The 13,694-nt window shown below is 45.0% G+C and overlaps 1 long non-coding RNA gene across 1 annotated transcript; it reads left to right on the top strand.

The window, feature by feature from the left end:
• The first annotated feature begins 1,141 nt into the window (after positions 1-1,141).
• LOC140420351 (uncharacterized) lies at positions 1,142-13,253 on the top strand. The gene is made up of 2 exons (XR_011946306.1): positions 1,142-1,451; positions 5,421-13,253. It is a non-coding gene; the product is annotated as an uncharacterized lncRNA (long non-coding RNA).
• The last annotated feature ends 441 nt before the right edge of the window (positions 13,254-13,694 follow it).

Here is a 13,694-nt window from a genome sequence, read left to right as displayed (position 1 = left end):
AGGTCAAGGATTTGGAGGGATGGTTTGCAGCTCAGACTAACTCAGGCTCTAATCTGGACTCTTTCCCTATCATGGTGTTGTCTGAATTTATTATCTTTTATCCTGTTGAAGGGAGTTGTTATTCTGTGAGCGCCGATTGAATGTCTTCTCCTCCTTGAGTGTTACAGGTTCTCGTGTTATCTTATCTCAGTTATGGTAGATGTGCCATATGCTTATTATCTGCCGTCTTTCTTCTATTATCCGAGCATTAATCATGGCAGAATTGAGTGGTGCCATTGCCGAAGGGTGCGTTGTGGTGGATGCAGGTCTTCACGGGTGGGTCTAAAATGTGGGAGGGATATTCAATCCCCATTCCCTTGTTGGCCCTTCTTTTCTTCTCCTCATTTTGGGGAAGGTATCCTGAGGGTAACGACAGTCTGGCAGTGGGGTTAATCCTCCGGGTCCTCAGTCTTATTGAGGAATGTCCCCTTGGATCTATTGTGGTGGTGATTCTTTTGTATTTTTGTTATTATGGGAGGGTTTATGTGTTGTTGACTTTATCCTACTCTGGTACAGACAGGGCTTTTATCTGTGAAAGGAGCAGTTTGGGGAGACTGCTTCTGTTCTCTCTGTCGCCTAACTAATGGCGGCAGTTAATCTTCAAATTTTCTCAGGGAATGTACGGGGCATCCATCACCCTATCAGAAGGAAAAAGATCATCTCCTTTCTTCAGGAGAAAATTGACAGAGCTTTATTCCAGGAAACTCATCTGGATGATGAGGAACACATTAAATTGAGACGGGATTGGGTGGGGAAGATTTTTTTCCTCCTCCTTTTCATCAAGTAGCAGGCGTGTGACAATCCTTATTGATCAAATATCCCTTTTAAGGTTTAAACGTATATCAAGGACAAAGGAGGTAGATATGTGATCATTAGAGGTTTGGTGCATGGAGATGCTGTTTCGAGAATGAATGTTTATAGATCCCCGAGTTACTCCCTGGAGTTCATTACGAAGGTGTTTCTGGATTTTGCAGAGTTAGCTTCGACTAATTCTTTTGTGGTTGGTGACTTCAACGGCCACTTAAGTCCTCTGGTAGATAAGCTCCCGGTTACCAGGATCAACCCCCCCGCCGCCAACCATGCTGCAACCTAGGCCCTCCCACTCTTCCCATTGGTCGACATCTCAGCAGGAAGGTCAGGAGGCGGGCTCTCCTTTGCACATGCGCAACTTTCCCTCTCGGACATGCGCAGTCACGGGCCGGGGGAAGGGGGCGATCACCGAGCGGCTTCTCGCTCTGGCCGGAGCCGTCAGCCAGTTGCCTGGAAACCTTGTCTCGAGGAGGTGAAGGGCGTGCGAACTGGAACCCAGAGATGTCATGGCGGAGATGATGATTTCTATTGGCTGATTTATTCAGGGCTTCATTTAGACGTCACAAAGCGAAAATTGGAGGTAAAACCTCCTCCTGTCTCCTGTGAGTAAAACACTTTCTTTTCTCCCCCTTTCCATTTCTTTTCTCATTCTCACCTTCAATTGGTGACTTTCAGCAACTGAAGGGAAAGGAAGTGAATCCAGGAAGGGCGCAGACTCTGGAAAGGTTGGCCCAGGTCTCTCTCTCTCTCAAAGACATTGACATCCTTTGCTCCCTCAGCTTGACACACTTATTTGGCTAAAAGGATGGTCTCTTTCCTAATGTTCACAATTAAAGGCTGGTTTCCTCAGGAAATGGCTGACATTTAAGGGGACAGTAAATTAATACCAGACAGAGAAATGTCCAGTGTTGTTATATGGTGCAGATTAGATATATTATTGATGGTTCTGTAATAAAGTACATTTATTATTATTTCTAGTAGCGTAATATTGTACTGTAGCTACGTTATATATGTCCAGTCATCTCTTCCGTCAGAGGGTTTTTAGTCTGTGGGTTTCTCTTCCACAGGGACCAGTGGAGTCTGGGGGCCATTGAATATTTTCACAGATGAGTTTGACAGATTTTTAAAAACTCATTTTTCACATTTTGTTTTACCGTTGTATGACAATAAACACAACAGAGTAACAGAAAAATTGATGGAAAATGGGCACAGAGCAGAACAAGTGGTATTGCCGCATAAATACAAGCAACGCATTGCAGAATTCATTCGGAACAGGATATTTGACGGACCAGAGCCTCTAGGTGAAATGCCGGATCAATTGAACAACCGGTAATCATGTTAACACGGTTAGAATGGAAAAAAGATTAGATTCTATAAAAACAGGAGGATAACCATGCAGTTCGCACACCCCAAAATATTGTGAAACAGACTAACAACATAGTTGACTTAAAATGAATAAGGTGAATTGAATTCGGTCATGGAAAACCCAGGAGGAGCAAGTCAGCTGAATTGGAGCCTATGGATTTAAGATAGGGCTCCCATACTTTACACAATACTACTTTACACAATATTTCAGACTTGGAGCAGAGTACAGATGTTAAAAATTCCATAGGGATGCATTCTGTAATCAGCCTATCTCGGTTTTGGATAAATCTAGGGAGATTATGCTTCAGTTATACAGGACATTGGTGAGACCACATCTGGAGCACTGTGTAAAGTATTGCTCTCATTTAAGGAATGATGTAAATGTGTTGTAAGCAGTTCAGAGAAGGTTTACTGGACTCATACCTGGAATTGGAGGCTGGTCTTATGAGGAATGATTGGACGGCTGGGCTTGTGTCCAATGGAGTTTTGGTGACTTGATTGAACCGTATAAGATCCCGAGGAGCCTCGACAGGGTGGATGTGGAAAGGACGTTTCCTCTTGTGGGAGAATCTAGAAATTGGAGTCATCTTAAAATAACAACTTTTCCTACATTGTACTCCATTTGGGAAATTTTATCCCACTCATCTAACATATATTTTTGTAACCTCCTTATGTCCTCTTCACAATTTAATTTCCTACCTCTCTTTGTAACATTGGAACGTAGGGGCAGGAGTTGGCCATTCTGCCCATCGAGCCTGCACCATCATTCAATACGATCATGGCTGATCATCCACTTCAATGCCTTTTCCCCCACACTATCCCCATATCCCTTTGTGTTGTTGATATTTAGAAATATGTCATTTGGGGGGCACGGTGGTGCAGTGGTTAACACTGTTGCCTGATGGCACCAAGGACCCAGGTTCGATCCTGGCCCTGGGTCACTGTCCGTGCGGAGTTTGCACATTCTCCCCTTGTCTGTGTGGGTCTCACCCCCAGAACCCAAAGACGTGCAGGGTAGGTGGATTGACACTGGTTTTGCAAATCAGTCCATAATTTTCCATGGTTTTTAATTCTATCTGAAATAATTGATTCTGGAAACTTTCCCAGCATGATGTTAAACTAACTGATCTGTAATTGCTATCCTTTTTGAACAAATGCATAAGATTTGTAATTCTCCAGTCCTCTGGCACCTCCAGCAAAGACTGGGAAATTATTGCCAGCTCCCTTGTAATTTACATTCTCACTTTAACATTTCCTCACCTGTTCAGGTACACTGAGGGAGAATTCAGAATGTCCAATTAACCTAGCAAGCATATCTTTCGGGACTTGTGGGAGGAAACCAGAGCACATGGAGGAACCCCACGGAGACACAGGGAGAACATGCAGACTCTGCACAGGCAGTGACCCAAGCCGGGAATCGAACCCGGGACCGTGGCACTATGGAGTAAAAGTGCTAATCACTGTGCTACTGTGCCGCTCTAGCGACAAAGTTTCCTAGTCTGCCTCCATGGCCTGGGTAGCATCTATATCCTTGGTAAAGACAGACAATGAGTTTAGTTTCATTTTGAACAGGGTGTCAAGTTACTGTGTCTCATTCTTTAAAAGATCCTTCTTCCCATTTAAACAGGTAATGGTAAGTGGGGGAAAAATGATGCACAGTGACCCAAAAACAAGATACTGTCGACTTTTAGATAAAAGCAAATTACTGCAGATGCTGGAATCTGAAACAAAAGCAGTAAAAACTCAAGTATTTCAGCAGGTCTGACAGCATCTGGGGAGAGAAAGGGAGCTAATGTTTCGAGTATGGATGGCTTTGACAAAGAGTCATCCAGACACAAAACATTTGCTCCCTTTTCTCTCCACAGATGCTGTCGGACCTGCTGAGATTGTCCAGCATATTCTGTTACTGTAGACATTCCCTGTCTGCCCAGTTCTATTTTGAAGTCAGCCCCTGAATTGTGTGGACATAGTTTCAACTTTCTACATTTGAGGAACAAACGGTGAAATATTTGCTCCACACCCACAGGGTCTCATCTGTTTAAAGCCACAAACAGAAAGGTGCAGTTTTCTCCTGGAGTTTGAGACAAATTAGCTTTCAAAATGCTGCAGAGTTTCAACCAATGAGGAAGATCCGGGCTCAGGCCCGCCCCTCATTCACTCTGATTGGTTGGTGGATCAGCCGCTCCCGTTCAGGCATCCAGGTCCGTCCCCTCTTCCTATTGGTCTGTATCTGCTGTCAATCAACCTGGCATTGTGATGCAGAGCATGCGCAATGCGGCTGCTATAGTTGGACACCAGTGCGCAGGCTCAGGGACGAAATTTGGAGCATGCGCAATTCCAGTATTTGCCTTGCGGATGAGAGTCCTTTGTACCGGAGAAGCGGAGTCAGCGTCAGGCGGTGGGGGAGAGGATCCGCAAACCCTTCAGAATCATTGTCAGCTCCCTGGTTTGCAGCTGCCGGGAACAGGCCCAGGTTAACCCTCCTACTTCAGCGACTGGAGGATGGTTCATACCAGAGGAGGGGGACAGTGAATAAGAGCTGACACTTTGGACTCAAATCAATGAGGATTCTGATCTCTGGGAAGGAAGGAAACCCTGGGAGGTGGGCGGGGAGGATTCACAAACACCCGCTGGAGGCCCCAAACCCCCAATAGGAACCTGCAGGTCCCGAGTTTGCAGTTCCCGGGGCTTGTTTACTTCTTGTCTGCCCAAGTGAGCGGGCATCAGGGTCCCAGTGACCAGGACAGAAAATGAGTGATTAATTGATTTTATTCTCACTTTGCAAAGAGAGGCTTGAGAATTGAACACAGCCAGAGTGGAGGTAAACTGTAAGGAAAATAATTGTGAAGGTGCTGTGCTGGGTTTGACGGGCTGACCAACTCTCATGGTAAAAAATAAGGGTGGTGTTTGCCAGAGCTGTTGGAACATAGAAGCGGTAAGGAACATGGTTTTGTGCAGTGACAAAGATCCAATTTGTAGGACAGCCAGCATCCAGGCAGCATGCAGACTGGGGCAGTGAACTCAAATACATTTCTGTAAAATATGGGACTATTAGTCACCCTGGGATTTGCATTCAGCGTGGGGTGCAAGAGAGTGTATGGGTTTACTGTTTTGCAGGTACAAATGAGGAAAATATGTTGTATAGAGAATAGAATTGTATTTTCAGGATTTCTCTCTATATAACGTTTTGTAAACTTCTTTTCCAGGGCTGAATGGGTGGATTTACAGACAGGAAGCTCAAACTGAACATCACAGCATGATCTGACAGCGTCACTGAGTCGCCATGGCCAGAATATCATTAGTCATTGAATTTGCAAGGAGAAAGGCTTGCGTGTTCTGCCTGTGTGACACCATTTCAGACATCATTGTGACTGGAAAAGCATCAGGACACACACTGGAATGAGAGTGTTCCAGTACATTGACTGTACAAAGAGCTTTAACCAGTGAAACAGCCTGTAAAAAAATCACACGATTCGCAGCAAGGAGAAACCATACAGGTGTTCTGTGTGTGTGGCCAAAGCTTCAACTGACTGTCCAAACTGGAGAGATATGAGGAAACTGGCACCATGGAGAAACCATGGAAATGTGAGGACTGTGGTGAAGGATTCAATTCTTCACCCCGGCTGGAAATCCATCGACGCGTTCACACTGGGGAAAGGCCGTTCAGCTGTTCTGTGTGTGAGAGGAGATTCACTCAGTCATCTGCCCTTCGCTTACACCAGCGAGTTCACGCTGAGAAAAAACCATTCAGCTGCACAACCTGTGAAGAGAAATTCAAGTCTTTATCCATCCTCACTGAACACCAGCGAATTCACACGGGTCAGAAACCATTCATTTGCTTTGTATGTGGGAAGGGATTCACTCAGGTATTCACCCTCCAGACACACCACCAAATGCACACAAACGAGGAACCATTCAGGTGCATCACCTGTGGAGAGAGTTTCAATCAGTCTACTGACCTCAGTGAGCACCAACGCACTCACACTGGGGAGAAGCCGTTCACCTGCTCCGTGTGTGGGATGGGATTTCCTTGGGCATCCCAACTGCTGACACATCAGTGGGATCACACCGGGGGGAGACGGTTCTCCTGCTCCTTATGTGGAGTGGGATTCACTCAGTCACAACACCTGCTGAGACACCAGCGAGTTCACAAATGACTGCAGGGATTGGAATCTGCTGTTTTGCTGCTGCTAATCACATCCAGGATTGATAGTCTGACAATATCTGGTTTGATTCTGCTGATGTTAACAATCCCTATAACTGGCTGCAGTTTAATATTCTGAAAATGTCACTGATTTTTGGGGCTGAAATGTCCCTTTTTAAAATCCCCCCTGTGATCTTTCTCCTCAATTCAAGAACTCTCAACAGGAACACATTTAGGGTAAAATTATGAACTTGTACTTCAATCCTAACGTGATCTTTGATGCAAATCAGTGTCTAAAAGGTTCCACTGATTGACATCTCCAATTAGAAAGTGCAGATTAATCCTTGCTGACAATTCTTACTGACTCCTTCAGTGTTATGTCCATTATGATATTAAAATTGTGAAGGAAGCGAAACAAACAGTGAAATATTATACAGGCACTGTAAAAACGTACATAAAAACCTGAACATCAACATTGACACTGATGAAGTTTGGAAGTCGCTGAGTTGAATCATTTCTGACACAGCAGCAGCAACATTTGGTAAAGGTGGAACCCACAACAAAGACTGGTTCAGACTCACTCAGCCGAGATGACGTCTGTCATTGAAGCAAAAAGCAAAGTCGACCTGATGTGCAACATAAACCCAACAGCTAGGACACTGCATTACTTGAACGTAGCCAAGACAGTTGTGTAAATATCAGGGAGATCCTGTGCAAATAAACATTGGACCAGCCTCTGTTAATAATGCCAAGCTGCCTGTGACAATGGAAATCTACGACTGATGGGGTCAAGGGGGATCTTTGTCCGACGATCACCAAAGTTGTGCGACTGAAATTGGCAGCTGGTGAAGTTCTTACCAACAGAAGTAAACAGATGTCCTGCTGGGTTGATCACGACTGTGAACTGGACATCTCCCAGACTCTGATTGTCTCTATTGCAGCTTCCATGGTTGAGTTGGACAAGGAACCCTCACCAGTTGAGCTGGAAGATGCCATTGATTGCTGAGCAAGCAGAAAGGCACCCGGCAAGGATGGGATTCCAGCTGATCTGCTTACACACGGAAAGTCCCTTCGGCTGTCACACCTTCATGACCTCTGACGTCTCTGATGGGTGACAGGAACCATTCCATACGTGTGATGCAAAATCATCACAATATATAAAATCAGCAGTGACAGAGGAGATTCCAACAACTACAGGGACATCTCACTCCTTAGCATCACTGGGAGGACCTTCACTAGGGTCATGTCTAAAAGATCCATCTACTTGCAGATTGAATGTATCCAGAAGCACAGTGCGGTTTCTCTGCTGACAGGTCTGCAGTGAACATGATCTTCTCTGCACACCAGCTACAAGAGAAGTGAACAATTGGTATTTAATCTAAAATGTCTATGCTGAGAAAAGTGAAACGTTATCATTACTGAGTGAAAGTGAACCTTTCAGTGTGAATCACAATTTCATTGTACAATTGGAAACGGCGCCAAAATGTTTGATTCCCTCAAGACAAACTTCAGCCTCACATAGAAACATAGAAAATAGAAGCACGAGGAGGCCATTCGGCCCTTCGAGCTTGCTCCATCATTCATTATGATCATGACTGATCATCCAACTCAGTAACCTGTTCCCCGCTTTCCCTCCACATCCTTTGATCCCTTTTGCCCGAAGAGCTGTATCTAACTGCTTCTTGAAAGCAGACAATGTTTTGTCCTCAACTCTTTCTGTGGTAGTGAATTCCCCAGGCTGACCACTCTCTGGGTGAAGAAATTTCTCCTAATTTCTGTCCTAAGTGGTCTACCCCATATCCTTCGACTATGACGCATGGTGCTGGACTCCCTCACCATCGGGAATCCTTCCCACATTTACCCTGTCTAGTCCTGTTAGAATTTTATAGGTTTCCATAAGATCCCTCTCATTCTTCTGAACTCCAGCGAACATAATCCTAACTGGCTGAATCTCTCCTCATACGTCAGTCCCACCATCCCAGGAATCAGTCTGGTAAACCTTCACTGCACTCCCTCTATAGCAAGAACACCCTTCCTCAGATAAGGAGACCAAATCTGCAGACAATATCCCAGGTGTGGCCTCACCAAGGCCCTGTATAATTGCAACAAGACGTCCCTGCTCCTGTACTCAAATCCTCCTGTTAATAAGGCCAGCATACCATATTTCTTCTTCAGCACCTGTTGTACCTGCATGCTTACCTTCAGTGACTGGTGTGCGAAGACACCCAGGTCTCATTGCACATTCCCCTCTCTTAATTTATAGTTATTCAGATAATAATCTGCCGTCCTGTTTTTGCTACCAAACTGGATAACCTCATATTTATCCACATTGTACTACATCTGACATGCATTTTTCCACTCAGCTTGTCCAAATAGCACTGAAGCATCCCTGCATCCTCTTCACAGCTCATCCTACCACATAGTTTTGTGCCATCTGCAAATCTTGGGATATTACATTTATTCCCTCATCTAAATCATGGATATAGTGAATAGCTGAGGTGCTGTTACCGATCCTAGCGGTACCCCACTGGTCACTGCTATTCGGAAAAATACTTGTTTATTCCTACTCTTTATTTCCTGCCTGCCAACCAGTTTTCTATCCATCTCAATATACAATCCCTAAACCCATGCGGTTTAACTTTCTGATGTGGAACTTTGTTGAAAGCCTTCTGAAAGTCCAAATAAACCACATCCACTGGCTTCCCCGCATCAACTACTCATCAGTTACATCTTTGAAGAATTGCAATAGGTTTGTCAAGCATGATTTCCCTTTCCCAGGATGGTGTATTGCCTCCCTGGTGCCAGGGTCAAAGATGTCTCTGAACGAACACAGGACATCCTGAAGGGGGAGGGTGAACAGCCAGACGTCGTAGTATACATAGGTACGAATGACATAGGCAGGAAAAGGGATGAGGTCCTTCAGAAGGAGTTCAGGGAGTTAGGCAGTAAGCTAAGAAGCAGGACCTCTAGGGTTGTAATCTCGGGATTACTCCCTGTGCCATGTGCCAGTGAGGCTAGAAATAGGAGGATAGTGCAGCTAAACACGTGGCTAAACCAGTGGTGTAGGAGGGAGGGTTTCAGATTTCTGGGCCAGAGGGATCTCTTCGGAGGCAGGTGCGACCTGTACAAGAAGGACGGGTTGCATCTAAACTCGAGGGGCACCAATATCCTTGCTGGGAGGTTTGCTTGTGTCACTCGGGAGGATTTAAACTAATATGGCAGGGGGTGGGGACCAGAACGTTAGCTTAGAAGCTGTCATAACTGAAGAGGAAATAGAGAACAAAAATAATAGAACATCACCCTCAGGCAGAACAAAAAAGGTGACAAGTGTGAGAAGGGAGGTGGTCAATGCAGGACTGAGGGTATTGTACCTTGATGATCGCAAGATACGGAATAAGATCAATGAGCTTGTTGCGCACATTGAAATTGACCGGTACGATGTTGTGGGCATCAAGAGACGTGGCTGCAAGGGGATCAGGGTGGGATCTAAATATACAAAGTGCTGGTGGACAAGGATAAGAGCGGACCTCGGTTGAATGTGCTAAATTGGGGGACGGCTAATTCTAACAATATTAGGTGGGAACTGAAGAACCTAGATTGGGGGCGGATGTTGAGGGTAAATCAACATCTGACATGTGGGAGGCTTTCAAATGTCAGTTGAAAGGAATTCAGGACCGGCATGATCCTGTGTGGAAGAAGGATAAATATGGAAAATTTCGGGAACCTTGGATAACGAAAGATATCGTAGGTCTCGTCAAAAAGAAAAAGGAGGCATTTGTCAGGACTAGGAGGCTGGGAACAGATGAAGCCTGTGTAGAATACAAGGAAAGTACGAAGGTACTTAAGCAAGGAGTCAGAAGGGCTAAAAGGCGTCACGAAAAGTCATTGGCAAATAGGGCTAAGGAAAATCCCAAGGCTTTTTACACGTACATAAAAAGCAAGAGGGTAGCCAGGGAAAGGGTTGGCCCACTGAAAGACAGGCAAGGGAATCTAATGCGTGGAGCCAGAGGAAATGGGCAAGGTACTAAATGAATACTTTGCATCAGTATTCACCAAAGAGAAGGAATTGGTGGATGTTGAGTCTGAAGAAGGGTGTATAGATAACCTGGGTCACATTGAGATCCAAAAAGACGAGTTGTTGGGCGTCTTGAAAAATATTAAGCTGGATAAGTCCCCAGGACCTGATGGGATCTATCCCAGAATACTGAAGGAGGCAAGGGAGGAAATTGCTGAGGCCTTAACAGAAATCTTTGGATCCTCACTGTCTTCAGGTGATGTCCCGGAGGACTGGAGAATAGCCAATGTTGTTCCTTTGTTTAAGAAGGGTAGCAAGGATAATCCAGGAGACTACAGGCCGGTGGGCCTTACGTCAGTGGTAGGGAAATTACTGGAGAGAATTCTTCGAGGCAGGATCTACTCCCATTTGGAAGCAAGTGGACATATTAGCAAGAGGCAGCACGGATTTGTGAAGGGGAGGTCGTGTCTCACTAACTTGATATGAGTTTTTCGAGGTCACAAAGATGGTTGATGCAGTTAGTGCAGTGGATGTTGTCTATATGGACTTCGGTAAGGCCTTTGACAAGGTCCCTCATGGTAGACTGGCACAAAAGATGAAGTCACACGGGATCAGGGGTGAGCTGGCAAGATGGATACAGAACTGGCTAGGTCATAGAAGGCAGAGAGTAGCAATGGAAGGGTACCTTTCTGATTGGAGGGCTGTGGACTCGTGGTGTTCCGCAGGGACCAGTGCTGGGACCTTTGCTGATGTAGTATAAATGATTTGGAGGAAAATGTAACTGGTCTGATTAGTAAGTTTGCGGATGACACAAAGGTTGGTGGAATTGCGGATAGCGATGAGGGCTGTCAGAGGATACAGCAGGATTTAGATCGTTTGGAGACTTGGGCGGAGAGATGGCAGATAGCGTTTAATCCGGACAAATGTGAGGTAATGCATTTTGGAAGGTCTAATACAGGTAGGGAATATACAGTGAATGGTAGAACCTTCAAGAGTATTGACAGTCAGCAAGATCTAGGTGTACAGGTCCACAGGTCACTGCAAGGGGCAACACAGGTGGAGAAGCTAGTCAAGCAGGCAGATGGCATGCTTGCCTTCATTGGCCGGGGCATTGAGTGTAAAAATTGGCAAGTCATGTTGCAGCTGTATAGAACCTTAGTTAGGCCATACTTGGAGTATAGTGTTCAATTCTGGTCACCACACTACCAGACGGATGTGGAGGCTTTAGAGAGGGTGCAGATGGGATTTACCAGGATGTTGCCTGGTATGGAGGGCATAAGCTTTGAGGAGAGGTTGAATAAACTTGGTTTGTTCTCATTGGAACGACGGAGGTTGAGGGGCAACCTGATAGAGATCTTCAAAATTATGAGGGGCATAGAGAGTGGATGGTCAGAATGAAGGGGTCAATTACTAGGGGGCATAGGTTTAAGGCGCGAGGGGCAAGGTTTAGAGGAGATGTACGAGGCAAGCTTTTTACATAGAGAGTAGTGGGTGCCTGGAACTCGCTACCGGAGGAGGTGATGGAAGCAGGGACGATAGTGACGTTTAAGGGGCACCTTGACAAATACATGGATAGGATGGGAATAGAGGGATACGGACCCTGGAAGTGTAGAAGATTTTAGTTTAGTCGAGCAGCATGGTCGACGCAGGCTTGGAGGGCCGAAGGGCCTGTTCCTGTGCTGTCCTTCTCTTTGTTCTTTCATAAATCCATGTTGACTCTGACCAATTCTGCCACTGTTTTCTAAGTACTCCACTATAAAATCTTTGATTATGGACTTTAGAATTTTCCCCACTGCCGTAATCACGTCGATTAATCTATAATTGCATTTTCTTTCTACCTCCCTTTTTAAATAGTGAGGTTACATTAGCCTCCCTCTGATCTGTAGGAACTGTTCCAGAGTCTATACAATCTTGGAAGATGACCACCAATACATCCACTATTCCTTGAGTCACTTCCTTAAGTCGTCTGGTATGTAGATTATCAGGCCCCGGAGATTTATCGACCTTCAATCTCATCAATGTCCCCAACACCATTTCTCTACTCTGATTTCCTTCAGTTCCTCCCCTCTCTGAACCCTGCATTTCTGGTATGTTATTTGTGTCGTCCTTTGAGAAAACAGAACCAAAGTATGTACTGAGTTGCTCAGCTATTTGTCTTCACCAATCTCTTTCTCTTCACGTATCGATAGAAACTTTTGCAGACAGTTTTTTATGTTCCACGCAAGCTTCCCCTCGTACGCTATTTCCCCTTTCTTAATCAATCTCTTGGTCCTCCATTGCTGAATTCTAACCTGCTCCCAATCCTCAGGTTTGTTGTTTCTCCTGGCCAATTTGTATGCTTAGTCCTTGGATCTTGAAGTAATGTTTCAGAACTCACAAACTGTGGGAGGCTCCACCCTCTTTAAGAAGGTTGAAGCTTACCTGTGAAAGCTAATGTTCTTGCTTTATTTTTCTTCAGGTTTATTCCTGTGATTTGGAAAGGTGCCTCAAGGAGAATGGGGGAAAAAAGTTACAATTGGGCAAAGCTGAAACCCCCTTCCCAAAAGAATTGGAAAACAAAGTTTAAAATGGTATTTGGTTCATCTTTGATCTGAAAAGGAAAGTCACCTAAAGTCAGCACAATTGGACAGAGTTGGGAATGTTTGCTCCAATCCCTTTGCAAACAAACAGAGAAGTTAACCCTTTCCACTGACAGCACGGTGATAATTTGCCTTTTTTCAAGATTTGGCTTTATCCCATTTCTTATCTTTCAAAACAGGGTGTTTGAGAACGGGAGATATGGGAGTTATCTCCAAACTGATTTCAAATATTTGTGTCTCTGATATACAAAGACAATATTGTGTGAATGCAATACTATTGGACAGTAAAGTTTCTCCAGGACTCCTGAATGAAACTGAATAATAATTAATAGGATGGCCCACTCAGAATAAGATCGAGAAATTCACATTACCCAATGGAAATTGGAATAACTCACCCCGGGGAGAGCTCAATAGAATAGATCAATGTTATATCGATGTACATTCTCGTGAAAATCAGTGTAGATCAGACAAATAAATTGATAACTTTCTCTTGGAGATAAATGTGTCCCTGCCTCTGAACTTTAAAAGATAAACTGAATTGATTGGCCATTGACTGAGGCATTGGAGCCATGCAGGGAGAGAGAAGTACGGATCCTCCGACAGAGATCCCACCTCCCCCCGGCCCACGCGCCAGATGTTTTGGTAAGATCACCTGAAAGTCCAAGAGTGACGTGTATGGCACATGGAGCCTGATACTGGGATACCAGTGTGGGTGTGCTGATGTGGAAATGCATGGTGAAGC

The sequence above is a fragment of the Scyliorhinus torazame genome, chromosome 5, assembly GCF_047496885.1.
Source record: "Scyliorhinus torazame isolate Kashiwa2021f chromosome 5, sScyTor2.1, whole genome shotgun sequence".
NCBI lineage: Eukaryota > Metazoa > Chordata > Chondrichthyes > Carcharhiniformes > Scyliorhinidae > Scyliorhinus > Scyliorhinus torazame.
Note: the sequence above shows the minus strand (reverse complement) of the source record. Positions and strands in the feature narration are given on the sequence as shown.